The following is a 22620-nucleotide window of genomic DNA, read 5'->3' on the forward strand; positions in this document are numbered from 1 at the left end:
GGCTTTGCTGCACTCTCTGTGTCACTTTTTCCCTCATCCATGTTTCTGTAGTGCAAGCATGTGAACCCCCTCAATTGCTCACATAGGAGGGGAAAAGATATGCCTAACCACATCCACTTCTGAAGAGACACGCTCAAACCAATCCATCTTAATCGCAAAAACATCTTCCAGAAAAGCTGGTCAGCGGTCAGGGCAGTAGTGAACTCTCCTGTCATGCCATCAATGGAAAATTGGACAGGGGTTGCTGTAAGGCATCATCCAGCCCAAACACAAGAGACTCCTTCCTCTCAAACTCCTGATCAGGCCCCACATGCAGCCACAATAGCACATCAGGATTGGCATGCTGGACGGTTACTTGGGTAGATGTTCCATAAACAATCTGAAAGTTTCTATTATCAAAATGATGTTCAAAAATGTTCAAATGTGTGTGAAATCTTATGGGACTTAACTGCTAATGTCATCAGTCCCTAAGCTTACACACTACTTAACCTAAATTATCCTAAGGACAAACACACACACCAATGCTCGACAGAGGAGTCGAACCTCCACCGGGACCAGCCACACAAAATGATGTGGAACAAGTCAGTTTATGAGAAATGTATTTTTTTTAACTGGCTACCAGTTTTTAAGAACAAATTCACCAACTGAGTAGAAGGAATTGCCTACTAGAAATGATTTTAAATTTGATTTAAAACTTGCTTTGCTACCTGTCAGACATTTTATGTTATTGAGCAAATAATTTTTAAAAAAATGTTGCATACTGAACTCATCTCTGAGCCACTGAATGAACGGCAGCCAAAGCCATAGCAACAGTAACTGAGAAAGAGCGTCCACCTCTGCAATCAGTAATCAGCCTTATCAGGCAACTTCGAACGTGGGCCAAATATGGAAACTAGTGGCTTGTGGTCAATTATAAGGAGGAAAAGCATGCCAAACAAGCATGTGGAACTTTTTAGCTCTGAAAATAATAGCTAGTGCCTCCTTTTCCATCTGTGAATAATTACACTGCATAGCAGAAAGTGTTTTTGATGAAAAAGCAATGGGCTGTTCAGTGTCATCCCAATTCCTAAGGGAAAGAATTGCCCCAATGCCATACTGTGACATGTCACAGACCACGGTTAAAGGTTTACACTATGTAAAAGAAGTCAAACAGGGAGCAGAGCACAAACACTACTTGAGAGACTGAACAGCCCATTGGCAAACTGCAGACCAGACAAACTTAACGCCTTTGGGATGGCAGATGTGTGCAGGGAATAAATTGGGCTTAATACAAAATCTTATCCAGAAAAGATTGGTGCTCCTTCAGGTTCTTGGGCACCAGCAGGTTGGTGATGGCTTTCATGTAATCCTCTGTCAGTAGGCCATCTTTGCTAAGCACATGACCCAAAATATGCATCTGTGGGAAGGAAAAAAGTGTACTACTCCAGCTTGCACTGAAGGCTATCCTAGGGGCTTTGGAAAACTGACTGAAGGTTTTCTAAATGCTCCTCTCTTGTAGAGGCTCTTAATCATATGTCATTAAGGTAACTGACACAACATTTAATGTCCTGAATCAACTGCTCCAAATACTATTGATACATTCCTGGTGCAGACAAGACTCCAAAACGCAAATGTTTAAACTGGTAAAGCTCAAAGAAAGTCCAAGAGGCTGCATGCAACAGCGATTGCAGGTAGACAATCGATGCATGAAAAATGCTGGTCCCTCAATGACTTTGCCAGCAGCTCTGCTGGTCATGGGCTTGGACACGAATGTGTGACACACTGTGCATTAACAGTCCCTGCCAAGGTACATAGCACCTTCAGGCTTTTGTGTCATCACCAAAGAGTTGGTTCACTGACTCATCTAAATAAAATAAACAAAGCCTTCTTCTTGTTAATGCGGCAACTCAGCCTCTGCCCAGGGGACAGGAATGGGGTGAAGGCAACAAAATGTAGGTACTGCCACCCAGCATATTGCCATCCATGAGTCAATACCTTTGCAATGTATCTATCAATACTACATATTGTATATGCCCTCCATGGCTGATTTCTGCACTGTTCTACTGCACTACAATTGCCAGCTCATCTGCCACCATCATGATGTCCACTGGTGGTGACACTAAAGGATACATACTGTTAAAACTAGCCACCATATGTTGCATTTCTGCATGATCAGCTCTAAACAACAATATTGTTATCAACATACCTTTCATAATAAATATTTTTTCTTTCAGGGAATAATTTTTTTTTAAATCTTGTAATAACTTATTTATCCTACAACAGCATTCACAAAATAGAGCAGATGAATATATTTCATGTACTGAAAATTTTATCTTAAGAACTGTTTCATCTGAACCTCAGTTGTGGTTGCTTCTTACTATATCAAAATAACTGAAGTTCATGAACTACAAAAATGGCGGCTATTTCTGGAGGGGGGAGGGGGGGGGAGGATTATGATCACAAAATGAACATTAAATAATGAAATGACATTTAAATGAATAAATATGAGTGAATTACGACTTGAGTGGAAACACTAATACACAAAGTTTGGGCATATATTAACTCTTTTTGTTAAACACATGAAACATCCCTAGGTTTGTGTGTCCAAAATCATTTAGCCCACACTTGTATTAAAAGACAATTGCAACAGATTGCACTAAACACCTATTCAAATTATTTTTCATTGTATAAAACACTTACATATATTAACAACAAAATTTAGGTACGGTACTGCCACCTGGCTTATTGACACCCATTGGTCAATACGTCTGCAGCAAGTCTACCCACACTACGTATCATGTGTGCCCTCTACAACTGGTTTCTGTGCTATTCCAATGCACTACATACACCAGCTCATCTGCCTCCATCATGATGTCCACTGGTGGCGACACTAAAGAACACATACTTTTAAAACTAGACACCATATGTGATATAGAAAACATATAGAAATACATGTAATACAGAAAATATATGTAAAATAAATAACTTCTTGATAATGAATGAATTCAGTCTCAGTCTGCTCACACCAATGTCTCACAAAAAGGCAATGAGCATTTTCAGAACCAGCTTAGGGAAGAAGAGGGCTCAAAGAAATTCTCTACATATGAAATAATTCTTATTGTTAATTACAATGGTGGCTTTTGCCTTACAAAACAACATGCGTTAGATACAGTATTTTCTTTCTTCATTTGCTTATTCCTAAAAATGATCATTTTACTCATACACTTGAAATGTGTTCATAAAATAGAAATTCCCTCTTGTGGAAACTCTTCTTATTAAAATTCAACTTGGTGGCCATTAGGTATCTACATACAAACTCAGTGGCACAGAAAGGCATTTCCCTTTTTCTCATAATAAATTTCAATCCTACGACCAAGAAAGACAATTCGAAAGTAAAATTCTATGTACCGACTTGACAGAAAATCCTAGGAAGTTCTGGTCTTACGTTAAATCAGTAAGTGGCTCGAAACAGCATATCCAGACACTCCGGGATGATGAAGGCTTTGAAACAGAGGATGACACGCGTAAAGCTGAAATACTAAACACCTTTTTCCAAAGCTGTTTCACAGAGGAAGACCGCACTGCAGTTCCTTCTCTAAATCCTCGCACAAACGAAAAAATGGCTGACATCGAAATAAGTGTCCAAGGAATAGAAAAGCAACTGGAATCACTCAACAGAGGAAAGTCCACTGGTCCTGACGGGATACCAATTCGATTCTACACAGAGTACGGGAAAGAACTTGCCCCCCTTCTAACAGCTGTGTACCGCAAGTCTCTAGAGGAACGGAAGGTTCCAAATAATTGGAAAAGAGCACAGGTAGTCCCAGTCTTCAAGAAGGGTCGTCGAGCAGATGTGCAAAACTATAGACCTATATCTCTGACGTCGATCTGTTGTAGAATTTTAGAACATGTTTTTTGCTCGAGTATCATGTCGTTTTTCGAAACCCAGAATCTACTATGTAGGAATCAACATGGATTCCGGAAACAGCGATCGTGTGAGACCCAACTCGCTTTATTTGTTCATGAGACCCAGAAAATATTAGACACAGGCTCCCAGGTAGATGCTATTTTTCTTGACTTCCGGAAGGTGTTCAATACAGTTCCGCACTGTCACCTGATAAACAAAGTAAGAGCCTACGGAATATCAGACCAGCTGTGTGGCTGGATTGAAGAGCTTTTAGCAAACAGAACGCAGCATGTTGTTATCAATGGAGAAACATCTACAGACGTTAAAGTAACCTCTGGCGTGCCACAGGGGAGTGTTATGGACCCATTGCTTTTCACAATATATATAAATGACCTAGTAGATAGTGTCAGAAGTTCCATGCGGCTTTTTGCGGATGATGCTGTAGTATACAGAGAAGTTGCAGCATTAGAAAATTGTAGCGAAATGCAGGAAGATCTGCAGCGGATAGGCACTTGGTGCAGGGAGTGGCAACTGACCCTTAACATACACAAATGTAATGTATTGCGAATACATAGAAAGAAGGATCCTTTATTGTATGATTACATGATAGCGGAACAAACACTGGTGGCAGTTACTTCTATAAAATATCTGGGAGTATGCATGCGGAACGATTTGAAATGCAATGATCATATAAAATTAATTGTTGGTAAGGCGGGTACCAGGTTGAGATTCATTGGGAGAGTCCTTAGAAAATGTAGTCCATCAACAAAGGAGGTGGCTTACAAAACACTCGTTCGACCTATACTTGAGTATTGCTCATCAGTGTGGGATCCTTACCAGATCGGGTTGACGGAGGAGATAGAGAATATCCAAAGAAGAGCGGCGCATTTCGTCACAGGGTTATTTGGTAACTGTGATAGCGTTACAGAGGTGTTTAACAAACTCAAGTGGCAGACTCTGCAAGAGAGGCGCTCTGCATCGCGGTGTAGCTTGCTCGTCAGGTTTCAAGAGGGTGCGTTTCTGGATGAGGTATCGAATATATTGCTTCCCCCTACTTATACCTCCCGAGGAGATCACGAATGTAAAATTAGAGAGATTAGAGTGCGCACGGAGGCTTTCAGACAGTCGTTCTTCCCGCGAACCATACGCGACTGGAACAGGAAAGGGAGGTAATGACAGTGGCATGTAAAGTGCCCTCCGCCACACACCGTTGGGTGGCTTGCGGAGTATAAATGTAGATGTAGATGTAGAAAATGTTAGTACTTTTCTTATCACAAACTGTGTATGTTTTACAATGTTATAATATTATCAAATGAAGAAAGAAACATTGCTGTTAGATGTCACTCCATATGAATTTATTAACTCTCAAAACAACAATGAAATGACAGAGCAATGGACCACAATGAATAAACAAACAAAAAAAACCACACCTAGTAGCGAAAATATGTTCTCAAATTGCATTAAAATCTACTTACTTTTCTCATATGGAAGCCATTCATTACACCTCTACTTCCGGCCTCTCACAGATTAATCAAACAAATTAATCATAGCTACTTAATACTTAAGTCCACCCCTCCTGAAGTATGTTCAGGGATTGTGCTTACCCAGTTGATTTGCAATATTTCCCACTGATTATCTATGAGGGAAATTTAAAAGGAAGGTCTTAATTTTTTTAATAAATAAAAAAGTTTCCCAAAATATTTAGATCATTTTAAAAGGTGAACATTTACCATAATTTTTCTGCATAGTCATCACTTTGGTCAATGCATTTTTATAGATGCTGTGACAGTTTTTGTATGCACATGTCACACTGTCGAAGTTCTTGAGGAAGCATTGAGCCTCATGTTTCACCTCTTCATTGCAGGTGAATTGTCTTCCAGCCAAATGATCTCCCATCTTTGGAAACAGGTGGTAGTCACTGGGTGCATCCAAATCATAGCATGGGTGGGTGATAATGTTCTACTGACACATCAAAGAGAGCAATAGTTTGAAATATGTCTATGCAGGCAATGTTGGGGAAGAATACTTCAGTCCTTGCTCAACATTTCTCCTATCTGTTTTTGAACTGTCCATATGAAATGCTTCCAGTGATTCACAGTACCTGCCACTCTTTATTGTGCTCCCAGCAGGCAAAAAGTCAACTAATAATAAACTCGTCTGATCTCAATACATAGTTTAAATGCCTTTACCACCAGACAGTCTTTGAATTTTGCAGCTTCAGCAAAGATTAATGCTTCTACTACTTGTGTCATTTTTCTTTGGTCTCAGGCGTAAAGAGGAGCAATTACAATCAGTGACCCATGATAATCTAGTCAAAAAAGTTGTTATTTACATGTGCAAAGCAGTGAAGAATCTTGCAGTTAGTGGTCTTTTAGCAACATCCATGACACTCACCTTGCTCACATCATTTGATATTGTAATTTTTCTGTTAAAATCCTGTGCACAGTGCTTCAGGAAAACTCAGGAACTGTAACGCAGAAATCATAATGAGTGAGGTGCCAATTTTCACGCATGGTTTGCTTATGTGTAGAAATTGACCATCTCCTTCTCATTTGTTCATTGCAAATTTCAGTAAGAATGGCTGTAGACTTTCTAAAACACTTGCAAGCACTTCTACATCCATGTACCATTCTCCACACACTTCCATTAACCAATCATTGAATTTCAATAGGCTTAACATCTTCTTCATTTAAAAACAGTGTAACTGTGTGAGCCTCGCACTTGGACAGGAGCTTCATCCTTGGCAACCACCAAGCAAAGACTGAACATACCAGTAAGGTGTGCACATGTTTATTTGGAATTGGGGGATGTGTCAATCATAATAGTGTGACCAACAGCCACACACCCACTTCTTCTGTGTCCCCTTGTCTTTCAAGATCTTCCATTTAGGATTACTGTCCCACATACTACATGAAGACAAACCTCAAGCTGCAGAAGATCAATACAATTATGTTCAAACAGATAACCAGTCATGAGTCATACACAAAGTAATAGAATCAGACTTTGTTGACAAATTACAAACTGACTTTTCGACAAGCACTGCCTTGTTACCATATAATTCAGATACAATAACTGACATTATGAGAAATAATATGTGTCAAGTATTTCTGTATCCATATCAAAAAGATAAAAGTTGTAATATAACTAAATGTAACATAATATAGACGTTAGGTGAACTATACCATGCAAACAGACACACCAGAACAAAGACAGTTACATTCACATTCCACTTTTGAGATCTACCATCACTCATAAGGAAAAAAATTAGTGCATTATGTTATCTTATGTAACACAAATTGCAACAATGAAGTCCAGACTAATAGAAACTTACTGCCATGTCAAATATATTTTAGATTCTTGCATTTAAATTCAACATTTATAAATTGTTGCTTACTTCCTACAATCCTATCTCATATATATATATATATATATATATATATATATATATATATATATATATATATAATAGAGGGAAACGTTCCACGTGGGAAAAATATATTTAAAAAGAAAGATGATGAGACTTACCAAACAAAAGCGCTGGCAGGTCGATAGACACACAGACAAACACAAACATACACACAAAATCTAGCTTTCGCAACCAATGGTTGCCTCGTCAGGAAAGAGGGAAGGAGAGGGAAAGACAAAAGGATTTGGGTTTTAAGGGAGAGGGTAAGGAGTCATTCCAATCCCGGGAGCGGAAAGACTTACCTTAGGGGGAAAAAAGGAGGGAAAAAAGGACAGGTATACACTCGCACACACACACATATCCATCCTCATATACACAGACACAAGCAGACATTTGTAAAGGCAAAGAGTTTGGGCAGAGATGTCAGTCGGGGCGGATGTACAAAGGCAAAGATGATGTTGAAAGACAGGTGAGGTACGAGCGGCGGCAAATTGAAATTAGAAATTAGCGGAGATTGAGGCCTGGCGGATAGCGAGAAGAGAGGATATGCTGAAGGGCAAGTTCCCATCTCCGGAGTTCTGACAGGTTGGTGTTAGTGGGAAGTATCCAGATAACCCGGACGGTGTAACACTGTGCCAAGATGTGCTGGCCGTGCACCAAGGCATGTTTAGCCACAGGGTGATCCTCATTACCAACAAACACTGTCTGCCTGTGTCCATTCATGCGAATGGACAGTTTGTTGCTGGTCATTCCCACATAGAACGCTTCACAGTGTAGGCAGGTCAGTTGGTAAATCACGTGGGTGCTTTCACACGTGGCTCTGCCTTTGATCGTGTACACCTTCCGGGTTACAGGACTGGAGTAGGTGGTGGTGGGAGGGTGCATGGGACAGGTTTTACACCGGGGGCGGTTACAGGGGTAGGAGCCAGAGGGTAGGGAAGGTGGTCTGGGGATTTCATAGGGATGAACTAAAAGGTTGCGAAGGTTAGGTGGACGGCGGAAAGACACTCTTGGTGGAGTGGGGAGGATTTCATGAAGGATGGATCTCATTTCAGGGCAGGATTTGAGGAAGTCGTATCCCTGCTGGAGAGCCACATTCAGAATCTGATCCAGTCCCGGAAAGTATCCTGTCACAAGTGGGGCACTTTTGGGGTTCTTCTGTGGAAGGTTCCGGGTTTGAGGAGATGAGGAAGTGGCTCTGGTTATTTGCTTGTGTACCAGGTCGGGAGGGTAGTTACGGGATGCAAAAGCTGTTTTCAGGTTGTTGGTGTAGTGGTTCAAGGATTCCGGACTGGAGCAGATTCGTTTGCCACGAAGACCTAGGCTGTAGGGAAGGGACCGTTTGATGTGGAACGGGTGGCAGCTGTCATAATGGAGGTACTGTTGCTTGTTGGTGGGTTTGATGTGGACGGACGTGTGAAGCTGGCCATTGGACAGGTGGAGGTCAACGTCAAGGAAAGTGGCATGGGATTTGGAGTGGGACCAGGTGAATCTGATGGAACCAAAGGAGTTGAGGTTGGAGAGGAAATTCTGGAGTTCTTCTTCACTGTGAGTCCAGATCATGAAAATGTCATCAATAAATCTGTACCAAACTTCGGGTTGGCAGGCCTGGGTAACCAAGAAGGCTTCCTCTAAGCGACCCATGAATAGGTTGGCATACGAGGGGGCCATCCTGGTACCCATGGCTGTTCCCTTTAATTGTTGGTATGTCTGGCCTTCAAAAGTGAAGAAGTTGTGGGTCAGGATGAAGCTGACTAAGGTAATGAGGAAAGAGGTTTTAGGTAGGGCGGCAGGTGATCGGCGTGAAAGGAAGTGCTCCATCGCAGCGAGGCCCTGGACATGCGGAATATTTGTGTATAAGGAAGTGGCATCAATGGTTACAAGGATGGTTTCCGGGGGTAACAGACTGGGTAGGGATTCCAGGCGTTCGAGAAAGTGGTTGGTGTCTTTGATGAAGGATGGGAGACTGCATGTAATGGGTTGAAGGTGTTGATCTACGTAGGCAGAGATGCGTTCGGTGGGGGCTTGGTAACCAGCTACAATGGGACGGCCGGGATGATTGGGTTTGTGAATTTTGGGAAGAAGGTAGAAGGTAGGGGTGCGGGGTGTTGGTGGGGTCAGGAGGTTGATGGAGTCGGGTGAAAGGTTTTGTAGGGGGCCTAAGGTTCTGAGGATTCCTTGAAGCTCCGCCTGGACATCAGGAATGGGATTGCCTTGGCAAACTTTGTAAGTAGTGTTGTCTGAAAGCTGACGCAGTCCCTCAGTCACATACTCCCGACGATCAAGTACCACAGTTGTGGAACCCTTGTCAGCCGGAAGAATGACGATGGATCGGTCAGCCTTCAGATCACGGATAGCCTGGGCTTCAGCAGTGGTGATGTTGGGAGTAGGATTAAGGTTTTTTAAGAAGGATTGAGAGGCAAGGCTGGAAGTCAGAAATTCCTGGAAGGTTAGGAGAGGGTGATTTTGAGGAAGAGGAGGTGGGTCCCGCTGTGACGGAGGACGGAACTGTTCCAGGCATGGTTCAATTTGGTTAGTGTCTTGGGGAGTTGGATCATTAGGAGTAGGATTAGGATCATTTTTCTTCGTGGCAAAGTGATATTTCCAGCAGAGAGTACGGGTGTAGGACAGTAAATCTTTGACGAGGGCTGTTTGGTTAAATCTGGGAGTGGGGCTGAAGGTGAGGCCTTTGGATAGGACAAAGGTTTCGGATTGGGAGAGAGGTTTGGAGGAAAGGTTAACCACTGAATTGGGGTGTTGTGGTTCCAGATTGCGTTGATTGGAATTTTGAGGTTTTGGAGGGAGTGGAGCTGGAAGTGGGAGATTGAGTAGATGGGAGAGGCTGGGTTTGTGTGCCATGAGAGGAGGTTGAGGTTTGCTGGAAAGGTTGTGAAGGGTGAGTGAGTTGCCTTTCCGGAGGTGGGAAACCAGGAGATTGGATAGTTTTTTAAGGTGGAGGGTGGCATGCTGTTCTAATTTGCGGTTGGCCTGTAGGAGAATGCTCTGAACAACCGGTGTGGATGTGGGAGAGGAAAGATTGAGGACTTTTATTAGGGACAGGAGTTGATGGGTGTGTTGATTGGCTGAGTGGATGTGCAGGTGAAGGATTAGGTGGGTGAGGGCAATGGATTGTTCAGTTTGGAACTGGTATAGGGACTGATGGAAAGAAGGGTTGCAGCCAGAGATGGGAACTTTAAGTGTGAGGCCTTTGGGGGTGATGCCAAATGTCAGACAAGCCTGAGAAAATAAAATATGGGAGTGTAATCTGGCTAGGGCGAAGGCATGTTTGCGGAGGGAATGTAAATAAAACTTAATGGGGTCGTTGTGGAGGTGTTGTGAGGGTGACATGGTCCTAGAAGGTGGAAAGTGGAACACGAGGCTGAAATGAAAATGAAAATAAATATAAAAATCTGGTGTGAAAGAAGGCGAAAAAGGGTTGGTTAGAGCTGGGCTGTTGATCCTGTGGTGAACTTGTGTAGGTAGAAAATGATGTGCATGAAGGTTAGGTGGTTGTGTTGCCGCCAAAACACGTTAAAGGGTGAAGAAATACGGGAGAATTTCGAAAAAACTACGTGAGGATGTATTAAAAGGGTGGTTTGGTGGTGACAGATTATGGAAATGAAGCTAACAATTGTCTGATGAAGAAATAATGACGTTAAAACCTGTGGGAAGCGGCTAGAAATGATCGATATATATAATGTACACTTGTATTCCCAGCTGGCAGGGGGTGACCTGCCTTCACTAGCAAACAAAATAATGACTGTGTTTTGCATTTAGCAACAAAGCTTGTATGAATTAAATTTCACAGTCAGTGACATAGGAAACATACTTTATTACTGTCATAGGTTTCTGAGATAAAACAGCCACCAGCATGCCTTTTAAAGTTTATATAGCATTATGAAGATACTGCAAAGAACAAAGCAGTGTCTTATCACAGAGACTACATTATCTGAAATCTTTATAACAAGAATTTTTTTAAATGATTTTAGTAATTATTTGGTCACAATGAGTAATTATTCTTTTAAACATTTTTCTGCATAATGCTTTTTTCAGATGTTCTCATATGTCCAAAAACCAAATTTAAAGGAGGCGGGAAAGCTCGAAAGCAAGCTGTTTGTCATATTCCTGAGTATCATAAAATTTTACCCATTTTTCTTGCAGGAATACATATAACAAAAATGGAGCAGTACCTAACATTCACTTAACTCAAAGCAAATGGATTTTACTCACCTCCTACGCAAAGAAGTCAACAGCTCACTGCACTCTTGACACTTACTAGTTCACTTAGTAAACAAAATTATTTTTAATAAATGCACTCACATCGCGGTGGTAAAGACAAAACTAATAATAATGCTAAAATATTGTCTGGGTGCCCTTTATGTAGTGACTTCTATTTCAACATTTTTAAACTACTGTGCCAAATTAATATTAAAGTTGTCAGCAATGTTACCTTAAAGTGTCTCTCTCTCAAAACGTAAATTTTAACAAACACTGGCCACTGAAAGCTCCAAGAAATATACTTGTCTCAGCAATTGAAGCAAACATTTAATGGTGTACACAAAGTAGTATTATTTTGGGGTAACTCTTCACATTCTCAAAAGATATTTTTGGCTTAGAAATAGACAGTTCGGGCAATAAGTGGTGTAAGTTCATGGATTTCTTGTTGACCCCTGTTCTCTAGTCTGGGTATTCTGACATTGGACTCTCAATATATATGTTCTTTATTGTGCTTTCTTGTTAACAATATCAGCTTATATCGTCAAATTAGCAGCTTCCACTCAGTTAATACTAAGCAGAAATCCAATCTGACACTTGTGCAGAAAGGTGTGCAGTATACTGCTGCATCCATTTTCAATAACCTACCACAAGAATTCAAAATTCTTTGCAGTAAACCATATGCTTTCAAATTGAAACTGAAGAGCTTCCTGATGGGGCACTCCTTCTGTTCTGTCAAGGAGTTCCTTGAAAAATTAAGCTGATTCCTATATTATATTGTTGATTGCGTTTACTTAAACTTCTGGATGATCTTTTTTTGGTTTCGTAAACATTTTACTTTATCTGTTATAGTTTTTATGTTGTAAGTTTATGTACTGACATGTCCCATGCCCCTTGGAGATATGCTCCTCAATTTGGCCCAATGGAAGGAGACATGTAAAATAAATTTAAAAATCAAAGTAGCAAAAACACTTAAGCACACATGTGACACATTCCACAGTTATTATCTTGATCTTGCATAAAATTAACTCTTAGCAAGCCTGTCAGATTAGTAACTAATTACACTTCATAGAATTTTCAGTTAATGGTCATACTGTGGTATGCAGACATCTGGTATTGTGTGTTCAAATAATACTAGGAGACTGAATATCTAAACTACAGCAATGGTTTTTCCATTTCATGAATGACCTTTCCTGTACTTCAGAAATACATTGCTTTTGGTATTTATGCTGCAGTTCTGATCCAAATATGTTCAAGACATTTCATTGTGCTTTGAAACATACAAAATTATCAAGTTGAACAAATAAACATCAACAAGGAAAATATTGAAATACTTTTCTGTTAAAGCTATTACATGATAGCCCCCCACCCCCACCCCCCCCACCCCCCAATGAACCATGGACTTTGCCGTTGGTGGGGAGGCTTGCCTACCTCAGCGATACAGATAGCCGTACCATAGGTGCAACCACAATGGAGGGGTGTCTGTTGAGAGGCCAGACAAACATGTGGTTCCTGAAGAGGGGCAGCAGCCTTTTCAGTAGTTGCAGGGGCAACAGTCTAAATGATTGACTGATCTGGCCTTGTAACACTAACCAAAACGGCCTTGCTGTGCTGGTACTGATAATAGCTGAAAGGAAGGGGAAACTACAGCCGTCATTTTTCCCGAGGGAATGCAGCTTTACTGTATGGTTAAATGATGATGGATGATGTCCTCTTGGGTAAAATATTCTGGAGATAAAATAGTCCCCCATTTAGATCTCCGGGCGGGGACTACTCAAGAGGACGTTGTTATCAGGAGAAAGAAAACTGTCGTTCTACAGATCAGAGCGTGGAATATCAGATCCCTTAATCGGGCAGGTAGGTTAGTAAATTTAAAAAGGGAAATGGATAGGTTACAGTTAGATATAGTGGGAATTAGTGAAGTTCAGTGGCAGGAGGAACAAGGCTTTTGGTCAGGCAAATACAGGGTTATAAATACAAAATCAAATGGGGGTAATGCAGGAGTAGGTTTAATAATGAATAAAAAAATAGGAGTGCGGGCTTAAGCTACTACAAACAGCATAGTGAACGCATTATTGTGGCCAACAAAGAGACAAAGCCCATGCCTACCATAGTAGTACAACTAGTAGCCAACTAGTTCTAGAGATGACGAAGAAATTGAAAAAATGTATGATGAAATAAAAGAAATTATTCAGATAGTGAAGGGAGACGAAAATTTAATAGTCATGGGTGACTGGAGTTCAGTAGTAGGAAAAGGGAGAGAAGGAAACATAGTAGGTGAATATGGATTGGGGGTAAGAAATGAAAGAGGAAGCCACTTGGTAGAATTTTGCACAGAGCACAACTTAATCATAGCTAACACTTGGTTCAAGAATCATAAAAGAAGGTTGTATACATGGAAGAAGCCTGGAGATACTGACAGGTTTCACATAGATTATATAATGGTAAGGCAGAGATTTAGGAACCAAGTTTTAAATTGTAAGACATTTCCAGGGGCAGATGTGGACTCAGACCACAATCTATTGGTTATGAACTGTAGATTAAAACTGAAGAAACAGCAAAAAGGTGGGAATTGAAGGAAATGGGACCTGGATAAACTGAAAGACCCAGAGGTTGTACAGAGTTTCAGGGAGAGCGTAAGGGAACAATTGACAGGAATGGGGGAAAGAAATACAGTAGAAGAAGAATGGGTAGCTCTGAGGGATGAAGTAGTGAAGGCAGCAGAGGATCAGTAGGTAAAAAGATGAGGGCTAGTAGAAATCCTTGGGTAACAGAAGAAATACTGAATTTAATTGATGAAAGGAGAAAATATAAAAATGCAGTAAATGAAGCAGGCAAAAAGGAATACAAACGTCTCAAAAATGAAATTGATAGGAATAGCAAAATGGCTAAGCAGGGATGGCTAGAGGACAAATGTAAGGAAGTAGAGCCTTATCTCACTAGGGGTAAGATAGATACTGCCTACAGGAAAATTAAAGAGACCTTTGGAGAAAAGAGAACCACTTGTATGAATATCAAGAGCTCAGATGGAAACCCAGTTCTAAGGAAAGAAGGGAAGGCAGAAAGGTGGAAGGAGTATATAGAGCGTCTATACAAGGGTGATGTACTTGAGGACAATATTATGGAAATGGAAGAGGATGTAGATGAAGATGAAATGGGAGATATGATACTGCATGAAGAATTTGACAGAGCATTGAAAGACCTGAGTCGAAACAAGGCCCCAGGAGTACACAACATCCCATTAGAACTACTGACAGCCTTGGGAGAGCCAGTCCTGACAAAACTCTACCATCTGGTGAGCAAGATGTATGAGACAGGCGAAATACCCTCAGTCTTCAAGAAGAATATAATAATTCCAATCCCAAAAAAAGCAGGTGTTGACAGATGTGAAAATTATCAAACTATCAGTTTAATAAGTCACGGATGCAAAATACTAACGCGAATTCTTTACAGACGAATGGAAAAACTGGTAGAAGCTGACCTCGGGGAAGATCAGTTTGGATTCAGTAGAAATATCGGAACACATGAGGCAATACTGACCCTATAACTTATCTTAGAAGGTAGATTAAGGAAAGGCAAACCTACATTTCTAGCATTTGTAGACATAGAGAAAGCTTTTGACAATGTTGACTGGAATACTCTCTTTCAAATTCTGAAAGTGGCAGGGGTAAAATACAGGGAGCGAAAAGCTACTTACAATTTGTACAGAGACCAGATGGCAGTTATAAGAGCCGAGGTACATGAAAGGGAAGCAGTGGTTGGGAAGGGAGTAAGACAGCGTTGTAGCCTCTCCCCGACGTTATTCAATCTGTATATTGAGCAAGCAGTGAAGGAAACTAAAGAAAAATTCGGAGTAGGTATTAAAATCCATGGAGAAGAAATAAAAACTTTGAGGTTCACCGATGACATTGTAATTCTGTCAGAGACAGCAAAGGAAGAATAGTTGAACAGAATGGACAGTGTCTTGAAAGGAGGATATAAGATGAACAACAACAAAATCAAAACGAGGATAATGGAATGCAGTCGAATTAAGTCGGGTGATGCTGAAGGAATTAGATTAGGAAATGAGACACTTAAAGTAGTGGATGAGTTTTGCTATTTGGGGAGCAAAATAACTGATGTTGGCCAAAGTAGAGAGGATATAAAATGTAGACCGGCAATGGCAAGGAAAGCGTTTCTGAACAAGAGAAATTTGTTAACATTGAGTATAGATTTAAGTGTCAGGAAGTCGTTCCTGAAAGTATTTGTATGGAGTGTAGCCGTATATGGAAGTGAAACATGGACGATAAATAGTTTGGACAAGAAGAGAATGGAAACTTTCGCAATGTGGTGCTACAGAAGAATGCTAAAGATTAGATGGGTAGATCACATAACTAATGTGGAGGTATTGAATAGGACTGGGGAGAAGAGAAGTTTGTGGCACAACTTGACTAGAAGAAAGGTTCGGTTGGTAGGACATGTTGTGAGGCATCAAGGGATCACCAATGTAGTATTGGAGGGCAGCGTGGATGGTAAAAATCGTAGATGGAGACGAAGAGATGAATACACTAAGCAGATTAAGAAGGATGTAGGTTGCAGTAAGTTCTGGGAGATGAAGAAGCTTGCACAGGATAGAGTAGCAAGGAGAGCTGCATCAAACCAGTCTCAGGACTGAAGACCACAACAACATTAGATGATCTTACACAGATGGACTACATTTAAAATTTAAAAACACAGCTCAATCAGTTTTGAGCAGTCTAAAGCATCCCAATTGCTATTAATGTAATGTACTAACAAGAAATAATTAACAAGACAGAAAGTACTCAGTTCTTGAGTGGCAAATCAATTAAAACTTCATCTGGAAAAATCATACAGTATGCCTCCTAAAATGTTTACATTCTTGTCACAAAAGTAATTGTCATCTCTGAGGGTATGTAAACCAGTGACTTAAGATTTTTGTGATCTTTTATTTGCCCATTTCCAACACCATAATATGCTGGATAACACACACCAGAATGTAATTATAATTACGTGTGGGGTGCATACACTGAAATACATCATTCAGGCAACTATAAGCAACTGGAATCACTGACAAAATTTGCTGTCAGTGATGCAGTACAGTTTTGGAGTAATAGAAGTAGCAACAACTACAACACTAGAAGGGAAAACGATCTACACTACCCTCAAATGAATATAAATTTGGCACTGGAGTGAAATATGCGGGCAATATCGCTGTTAAATAAAATATCTGATTGATAGTAGACTTCTTTCGAAACATTGATTAAAACAGTCTTTCCTTAACAGGGTGTATACACGGACACGGAATTTTTTTTTTTTTTTTTTACTTTATTGTTATTTTAAAGCCTATACAACTCAGGTAGGCTGGCAGCGGCACACTACGCCGCTCTTCAGCCATAGCGTTTTACAAGAGTATAAAACATGGTGAATGACAGTAAACAAAGTGACGGGTAAAAGAGAGAGGTCACAGAGACAGAAAAACACGGAGTCGATCACATGTGATGATAACAACACTGAAAACACGTTGGCACGGCGCACAAAACACTGATGAGTCCGACGACACAAGTGAACGAGGAGTGGGACGGCGGACACCAAAAACACTAGACGACGTCACACACACGAGACACAAAAGGCGACGATCTCCGGCGCGCGAAAGTTCACTAGACGTGTGCGAGTTCGGGGACCTGCCAAGAGAGGAGGAGGAGGAAGGGGAGTGGGAGAGCGAGAGGGGAGAGCAGAGATGCCATGGGCAGGGGAGATAGGGGGGAGGGAGGAAGGGGGAGAGGAAGCCCGGGGGAAGAGGGAGAAGGGAGGGGACAGGGAGATGGAAAAAGAAGGGAAGAGAAGAGAAGGGAGGGAGGGTGCCGAAAGGAAAGGACACGGGAAGTGGGGGGCGGGGCGGGGTCAAAGTTGATAGGAGGGGTAGATGGAGGGGGCGAGGACATCATCAGGGAGAGGGAGCTGGCGGAAGCCACCTTGGGAGAGGATATGGAGGGTGGAGAGATGGGGAGAGATGGAGACCAGGTGGGACATGGGAGTACAGGCGCGGCAGCGGGCGGGGGTGGGAGAGGATCGGGGAGACGAGCGGGTGAGGAGGATCGAGTTTACGGGAGGTGTATAGGATTCGTATCCTTTCGAGGAAGAGGAGGAGGTGGGGGAAGGGGATAAGGTCATACAGGATCCGCGTGGGGGAAGGGAGACGGATGCGATAGGCAAGGCGGAGAGCATGGCGTTCAAGGATTTGGAGGGATTTATAAAAGGAAGGGGGGGCGGAGATCCAGGCGGGATGGGCGTAACAGAGGATAGGGCGGATGAGGGACTTATAGGTGTGGAGGATGGTGGAGGGGTCCAGACCCCACGTTCGGCCGGAAAGGAGCTTGAGGAGACGGAGTCGGGAACGTGCCTTGGCTTGGATTGTCTGGAGATGGGGAGTCCAGGAGAGGCGACGGTCGAGGGTGACGCCAAGGTACTTAAGGGTGGGGGTGAGAGCGATGGGACGGCCATAAACGGTGAGATAGAAATCAAGGAGGCGGAAGGAGGGAGTGGTTTTGCCTACAATGATCGCCTGGGTTTTGGAAGGATTGACCTTGAGCAACCACTGGTTGCACCAAGCGGTGAACCGGTCAAGATGGGATTGGAGAAGGTGTTGGGAGCGTCGCAGGGTGGGGGCAAGAGCAAGGAAGGCGGTGTCATCGGCAAACTGGAGAAGGTGGACGGGGGGTGACGGCGGCGGCATGTCCGCCGTGTACAACAAGTACAGAAGGGGGGAGAGGACGGAGCCTTGGGGCACACCGGCGGAGGGGAAAAAGGTGTAGGAATCGGTGTTATGGATGGTGACATGGGAAGGACGGCGGGAGTGAAAGGAACCGATCAGACGAACGTAGTTAATGGGAAGGGCGAAGGTTTGGAGCTTGAAGAGGAGACCGGAATGCCATACGCGGTCATATGCGCGTTCGAGGTCAAGAGAGAGGAAGATTGCGGAGCGACGGGAATTGAGCTGTTCGGAAAGGAGATGAGTGAGGTGAAGGAGAAGATCGTCGGAAGAGAAGGACGGCCGAAAGCCACACTGGGTAACGGGGAGGAGGCGGTGCTGGCGGAGATGCTGGTGGATGCGGCGGGTGAGGATAGATTCCAGGACCTTGCTGAAGACCGAGGTAAGGCTGATGGGACGGTAGGAGGAGACGGCGGACGGCGGTTTGCCAGGTTTGAGGAACATGAGGATACGGGAGGTTTTCCACAGGTCGGGGTAGTAGAGCCTGGCCAGGGTGGAGAGAAAAGAGACAGGAGCTTCACGAAGGTGACGGTAGGTGACACGATCGTGACCAGGAGCGGTGTTGCGTTTGGTGCGGAGTGTAGTGATGAGATCCTGTGTGGTGATGGGGGCATTAAGGTCCGTGTGTGGAATGTTGTCCAAGTACTGGAAACCAGGAGCGAGGGGAGGGACAGAGGTGTCAGTTCGATCGCGGATATCTGGGAAGAGGGAGTAATCGAACTGGGGATCATCAGGGATGGAAAACACATCGGACAGGTAGGAGGCAAAGTGATTGGCCTTACTAAGGGCGTCAGGGAAGGGGTGATCATCGTGGAGAAGAGGATAGTAGGGGGAGGGATTAGTTCCGGTAAGGCGACGGAATGCGGTCCAGAACTTGGACGAGTTGATAGGGAGGGTAGCATTTAAACGGGTGCATGTCTGTCGCCAGTCCCGGCGTTTCTTAGCCGCGAGCAAATTTCGAATGTGTCGCTGTAGTTGCCGGTGGCGTCGTAGGGTGTCCGGGTCACGCGTGCGGAGGAAGGCACGGTAGAGACGACGGGATTCACGGAGGAGGAGGACGGCCTGTGGTGGTAAGGTAGGACGGTGGGGGTGGATGGCAACAGTAGGGACGTGGGCCTCCACGGCCTCAGACAAGGTCTGCTGGAGAAAGGAGGCGGCATGGGTGACATCATCGGGACGGCGGTAGGCGAGAGGGTGGCTATCGACCTGAGTGGAGAGGGTATCCCGGTAGGCATTCCAGTTGGCACGGGAATAGTCATGGATGTACTTAGGGGGAGGGTCATGACGAGGGTCGGGGCGGGGGTGACGGCCGTCTGAAACGGTGAGGAGGACAGGGAGATGGTCGCTACCAATAGGCTCCAGGACATCCACCGTAATGCGACCAAGGAGGTTGGGGGAGGAGAGAATAACATCGGGAGTGGAGTTGGATTCGGGACGGGTGTGCTGGGGGATGGGGATAAGGTCGCCTTGAAGGGAGGAGAGGAACCGATGCCACCGCCGTAACTGGGCAGCGGAGCGACTATGGATGTTGAGGTCGGCGGCGATCACATAGGAGGAGAAGGTACGGTCGATGTGGGAGAGGAAGTCAAAAGGAAGAGGGGCGTTGGGGCGGACATAGATGGTGGCACAGGTAATGGTAAGGCCGGGGAAGAAGAGACTAAGGAACAGGTGTTCGGTGGGGTCGGGAAGGAGAGGTTGGAGCCGAACGGGGATCTGGCGGTGGTGGCCAATGGCAACTCCGCCACGCGCAACTGGGAGGGGATTATCGGAGCGGTGGAGGAGATAGGGGGAGGTGTGGATGGAGTGGTGGGGTTGGAGGAAGGTTTCATTGAGGAGGAAGGCATCCACACGGTGGGTAGCAAGGGTGTGCAGGAAGAGGTTCTTGTTGGCGGGAAGGGAGCGGATATTGTTGAAAAGGATACGATGCTGTCGCGCCATGATAAGGACTTATACGAGGGTGTCAAGGCGGGAGAAGGTGAAATGGGCCTGGTTATTGGAAAAGGTGGCGTACATTTTAAGGTGGAATATGGAACGGGCGGCGAGGGAGATCTGTTGTAAGGTGTGGGGGCGCTGAAAGGGATGGACGTTTTGGAGGACAATGGTGAGGAACCTGATGATGTCCTCAGCAGTGGGGGGGGGGGGGGAAGAAGGGAATTGCCAGGAGGGGTGGGGGCGTCCAGGGGACGGACAGGTACGGTGAGTTCAGGAGTGGCGGGAGGGGGTCGGGCTTTACACTTTTGGGAGTAGGTGGGGTGGGGGAGGCTGCAGGTATTACAGGAGGGAGGGGATTGGAGGTTGGGGCACTGCCGGAGGAAGTGCGCTTGCCGACAATGCGGGCAGGTTGGGGCCTCGCGGCACTCTGCTGTTGGATGTGCATTGTAGCGCAGACATCTCTGGCAGCGCAGGGATTGAGGGGGGGAACGGGAGGGGTCGACCTTGTACCGCTGATTGAAGAGGAGGGCACCCTCCTTCAGGAGACGGTCAATGGAGGGGGTGTCCTCAGAGAAAACCCGCATAAGGCGGGTGGGGCCGGTCGCGTTGAAAATGCGGCGGACTGCCCGCACCTCCAGGGTGGGATGGGCCTTCAGCTCCGCCAGCACCTCCTCCTCCGTGATCGACGGGCTAAGCCGAGTGATCACGGCGGTGAGGGTCGGCGGGCGACACAGGGGTTGGGGTTGGCGGGTAGGAGATGGGGAGGGAGCAGGGGTGAGGGAGGCGTGAGGACCAAAACGGGTGATGGGGAGGCGGGAGAGGATGTCAGTATGGAGGGTTGGGCTGGGGGAGGAGATAAGAACAGAATCTCATCTGGGAGTAAGGAGAGAGATGGGGACGCCTGGGAAATGTTGGCGGAGGAGGAGGGAGAGATTCTGGGCCTCGAGGAAGGAAGGATCGGGACGGGACAGGAGATATTTGTAGAGACCGGGTGGGGAGGAGGAGGAGGAGGAGGGAGCGGGGCCTGGTGGGGAGACGTCCATGGCATTTTGGGGTGGGGATGGGGGGCGGGGTGGAGCCTTTTTAGGAGTAGACGAAGTGGAGGCGCCACTAGGGCGTTTGACAGCGGCAGATGGGCGGGTGGTGATAAGAGGGACGGGAACGATGGGGAGGTGGTGGGAAGGGACAGGTCCCGGCACGGACGCAGCAGTCGGCGCCAGAGAAAGTGACTGTGATGGTGCAGGCGAATGTGGCAGTGATGGTGATGGCGACGATGATGACGGCGGTGGCGGTGGCGGTGGCGGCGGTGATGGCGATGGCGACGGGGAGAGCTGGGCGTGGGCAGTGGCCCGACGGGCCACCACCCTAGCCGGAGCTGCAGTGACAGGCTGGGGGAGTGGGGGGAAAGGATCAGAAAGAGAGGAAGAAGCGGGAGAGGGGGCGACAAAGAGCGAGGGCGAGGGGATAGAGAGGAGGGGAGGGACGGAAGGAGGGGGGTGGGACTGGGCACACCAAGTGATAGTGGTGGAGGCGGCGGAAGGGGACGTATACACGATGGCGGTGGTGGTAGTAGTGACGGTGGTGGTGGGGGCGGACATGACGACAAGAAGAAGAAAGAAAAAACACAGCACTAAAAGGACAGGACACACACTGGGAGACAACGGACTGCGACGGCGACGGCGACGGCGAGAGGCAGGGACGCTGCTGCCGCGGACGGGGCCGGGGCGGCGGCGGCTGCTGCTGCTGCTACTGCTGCTGGCTGGACTGCTGCTGCCACCGGAGGGCTGGCTGGCTGGCTGGCTGGCTGGCTGGCTGGCTGGGGGACCACTGCTGCAGGCCGGAACCGCGAACTGCTGCTGCTGCTGCTGGCTGGCTGGCTGGCTGGCTGGCACCTGGAACCCCTAACACTTCGATTAGCGCGAAAATTGCACTATCGAAGGGCGGTAACCTTTTGGTGTACCGCCGGAGATCGGACACGGAAAAAAATTCCCAGACTTTTCCCAGTTAAAAAACACACTTTTACTCAGGTGAAAATACACTTTTTTCGGATCTAGTTCAGCAGGGTAGTGGTGGGCAGGAAATCGCGTATCAGTTAGAAATCACAGTGACTGAGAAGTCACAGATATCACAGTAGCAACTTTACAGAATCTAACTGCGATTTCAGTCACAGTTAGCAGTCGCAAGTAGTATTTCATATTCAAAGACGTGAGCCATCTATTGTTCCATCTCTGCGGTACGCTATGGAGTCCAACTGCGATTTCCGTGACAAGTCGCAACTAAGAGTCGCAAGTAGCAACTAAAAAGCGCAGTTAACAGTGCCATCTGTTGGCCGAAGTTCGTACTACGTCCATCTCTGTGATACGGTATCGAGTCTAACTGCGATTTCCGTGACAAGTCGCAACTAAGAGTCGC

This window comes from Schistocerca cancellata, chromosome 3, assembly GCF_023864275.1.
Source record: "Schistocerca cancellata isolate TAMUIC-IGC-003103 chromosome 3, iqSchCanc2.1, whole genome shotgun sequence".
NCBI lineage: Eukaryota > Metazoa > Arthropoda > Insecta > Orthoptera > Acrididae > Schistocerca > Schistocerca cancellata.